This window comes from Entelurus aequoreus, linkage group LG12 (assembly GCF_033978785.1).
Source record: "Entelurus aequoreus isolate RoL-2023_Sb linkage group LG12, RoL_Eaeq_v1.1, whole genome shotgun sequence".
NCBI classification, from domain to species: domain Eukaryota; kingdom Metazoa; phylum Chordata; class Actinopteri; order Syngnathiformes; family Syngnathidae; genus Entelurus; species Entelurus aequoreus.
The window spans coordinates 73,089,050-73,093,092 of record NC_084742.1 but is presented as its reverse complement, the minus strand read 5'-3'; the positions used below and the strand labels follow the sequence as shown (position 1 = coordinate 73,093,092).

The window sequence follows — 4,043 nt, the reverse complement described above, 5'->3', positions numbered from 1 at the left end:
TACGTGTGAAGTGAATGTTGACATAGTACGTGTAGAAGTGAATGTTGTACGTGTGAAGTGAATGTTGACATAGTACGTGTAGAAGTGAATGTTGTACATGTGAAGTGAATGTTGACATAGTACGTGTAGAAGTGAATGTTGTATGTGTAGAAGTGAATGTTGACATAGTACGTGTAGAAGTGAATGTTGACATAGTACGTGTAGAAGTGAATGTTGTACGTGTGAAGTGAATGTTGACATAGTACGTGTAGAAGTGAATGTTGACATAGTACGTGTAGAAGTGAATGTTGACATAGTACGTGTAGAAGTGAATGTTGACATAGTACGTGTAGAAGAGAATGTTGTACGTGTGAAGTGAATGTTGACATAGTACGTGTAGAAGTGAATGTTGACATAGTACGTGTAGAAGAGAATGTTGTACGTGTGAAGTGAATGTTGACATAGTACGTGTAGAAGTGAATGTTGTACGTGTAGAAGTTAATGTTGACATAGTACGTGTAGAAGTGAATGTTGTACGTGTGAAGTGAATGTTGACATAGTACGTGTAGAAGTGAATGTTGTACGTGTAGAAGTGAATGTTGACATAGTACGTGTAGAAGTGAATGTTGACATAGTACGTGTAGAAGTGAATGTTGTATGTGTGAAGTGAATGTTGACATAGTACGTGTAGAAGTGAATGTTGTACGTGTGAAGTGAATGTTGACATAGTACGTGTAGAAGTGAATGTTGTATGTGTGAAGTGAATGTTGACATAGTACGTGTAGAAGTGAATGTTGTACGTGTGAAGTGAATGTTGACATAGTACGTGTAGAAGTGAATGTTGTACGTGTGAAGTGAATGTTGACAAAGTACGTGTAGAAGTGAATGTTGTACGTGTGAAGTGAATGTTGACATAGTACGTGTAGAAGTGAATGTTGTACGTGTGAAGTGAATGTTGACATAGTACGTGTAGAAGTGAATGTTGACATAGTACGTGTAGAAGTGAATGTTGTACGTGTAGAAGTGAATGTTGACATAGTACGTGTAGAAGTGAATGTTGTACGTTAAGTGAATGTTGACATAGTACGTGTAGAAGTGAATGTTGTATGTTAAGTGAATGTTGACATAGTACGTGTAGAAGTGAATGTTGTACGTTAAGTGAATGTTGACATAGTACGTGTAGAGTCTTAAAATACATATTTTGTTGCATGTCTTTAATGTGGGGGGAATTTGTCTATTATTCACAATACTTATGTAAGACAAGAACAGAAATGTTTTTCTTTTTTTTATGCATTCTAAGTGGTCAAATACGGCAAATAGGAGGTGGCTAACAATGCAGCAAATTGGAGTTAACTATTCCTCTAAAAAAACATCCAAAAGCCACCAACAATACTCAATTACATCTTGTGACGTGAATCTTTACCCAATATTGGCGATATTGTTATTATAAGTGCTAATGCCGAGCAACTACTTTTAGCTGTGCCATGATCACAGAGAGCTAACTAGCGTATGCTGCTATAATGACATGTTGAGCTGCTGCATGGCCTCGGAGTCGGTGAAAGGTCATTCTAGATAATAAATCATGCCTCTCACTGCATTTTTTTAACCCTTTGGGAGGATTCTGATGAATTATTCATCCAAACAGGAAATTAAGAACATCCCATCAGTCTGCATCCCAGTGAGAGCAGACATTGTACAGTAAGTGGTGGTTTTATTATGTTGATAGTTTGTATTTCTTGTTTAGCACTTAGCAATACTACATAATACAATTTGTACGTGATGCTTAGTGTTTCACTGAAGCTGGATCTGTTTAGCACACATCTTCTAAAACTTGTAGATCATCCTTCATTGCTGCATGAAAACATTTATGGAGCGTTTCTTAGAGCAGTTTATGGCGGAGTAGAACGACTCTTATTGGCTCCATTGTTAGCTGACTTTTGCTAGCGTTTATTTATGAGTTAGAATGCATTCAAAAAGAAAAACATGAGTTCTTGTACAAAAAGGTTTGTGAATGGTAGACATCATTCCCCTTTTAGAGCAGTGCTGGTAGCCATAGCTTTTAGCTCAGTAGCTAGCACCCCTGTCGCATTTGTGGTGGACCCAGGTTCGAGTCCAGGGTGGAACAGAAAGCGGGGACTGACCCAAGCCGGTTACGTAATAATGCCGGACTTTTTGAAATAAATAGAAAAAAGCCAGCTTGGCTTCAGGAAGTTTATTCTTGTACACATTTGGTCTTCTTAACTGTCCCGACTGGACAGAAAGTAAACACTTCAGCACAAGCCTGCATGTATTTACAAAAAAGTAGGCATGAATAAATTACACACACAAAAATGAAGGCATCATCTTGATTGTACCTATGCTAGGGTAGAAGTCCTCAAATCCACACAGGTCATGGAAAATATTAAACAGCTTGTAGACTTTTGTGCAGTACAGTGTTCATACTTTTAGCAGCAGATTCATCATCATCACATGCATATATGTGTGTGTGTGCTTCCCAATATCACCAAGGCAACCAGTCTTATTATTCAACTGGGACACATTTTTTAGTCCACATTGATGTCCGTCATTCCATCAAAAGTCCATGTCCATAAAAGCACACATTAAAGAATAATAAGCTTACATAAAATGTTTTCTGGAGCTGTTCTATTCATATAAAGGCACTATTGACAAGAATTGCTGATATGTTTACAGTGTGCAGAGAACTTTGGTGGAATGTAGCAGCATGAGATATTGTCCATATATCTGCATAAACATTGATGTCTATATATCTGCATAAACATTGATGTCTATTTATCTGCATAAACATTGATGTCTATATATCTGCATAAACATTGATGTCTATATATCTGCATAAACATTGATGTCCATATATCTGCATAAACATTGATGTCCATATATCTGCATAAACATTGATGTCTATATATCTGCATAAACATTGATGTCCATATATCTGCATAAACATTGATGTCCATATATCTGCATAAACATTGATGTCCATATATCTGCATAAACATTGATGTCCATATATCTGCATAAACATTGATGTCTATATATCTGCATAAACATTGATGTCCATATATCTGCATAAACATTGATGTCTATTTATCTGCATAAACATTGATGTCTATATATCTGCATAAACATTGATGTCCATATATCTGCATAAACATTGATGTCTATATATCTGCATAAACATTGATGTCTATATATCTGCATAAACATCGATGTCTATATATCTGCATAAACATTGATGTCCATATATCTGCATAAACATTGATGTCCATATATCTGCATAAACATTGATGTCTATTTATCTGCATAAACATTGATGTCCATATATCTGCATAAACATTGATGTCTATATATCTGCATAAACATTGATGTCCATATATCTGCATAAACATTGATGTCCATATATCTGCATAAACATTGATGTCTATATATCTGCATAAACATTGATGTCTATATATCTGCATAAACATTGATGTCTATATATCTGCATAAACATTGATGTCTATATATCTGCATAAACATTGATGTCCATATATCTGCATAAACATTGATGATGCATGCAGTCTTTACTGAAACAGCATGAGATATTGTCTATATATCTGCATAAACATTGATGTCTATACATCTGCATAAACATTGATGTCTATATATCTGCATAAACATTGATGTCTATATATCTGCATAAACATTGATGTCTTTATATCTGCATAAACATTGATGTCTATATATCTGCATAAACATTGATGTCTATATATCTGCATAAACATTGATGTCCATATATCTGCATAAACATTGATGTCTATATATCTGCATAAACATTGATGTCCATATATCTGCATAAACATTGATGTCCATATATCTGCATAAACATTGATGTCTATATATCTGCATAAACATTGATGTCTATATATCTGCATAAACATTGATGTCTATATATCTGCATAAACATTGATGTCTATATATCTGCATAAACATTGATGTCTATATATCTGCATAAACATTGATGTCTATATATCTGCATAAACATTGATGTCTATATATCTGCATAAACA

The 4,043-nt window shown here is 34.8% G+C and overlaps 1 protein-coding gene across 2 annotated transcripts in view; it reads right to left on the bottom strand.

Annotated features, from left to right (window-relative positions):
* Nucleotides 1-3,997: 3,997 nt before the first annotated feature.
* The window catches only part of slc13a4 (solute carrier family 13 member 4), a 98,293-nt gene continuing 98,247 nt past the window's right edge, over nt 3,998-4,043 (bottom strand). For both annotated transcript variants that reach the window (XM_062066664.1, XM_062066665.1), the window contains one exon: nt 3,998-4,043. This exon is cut by the window's right edge and continues 523 nt beyond it. The gene's annotated coding sequence lies outside the window, so the exon portion shown is untranslated.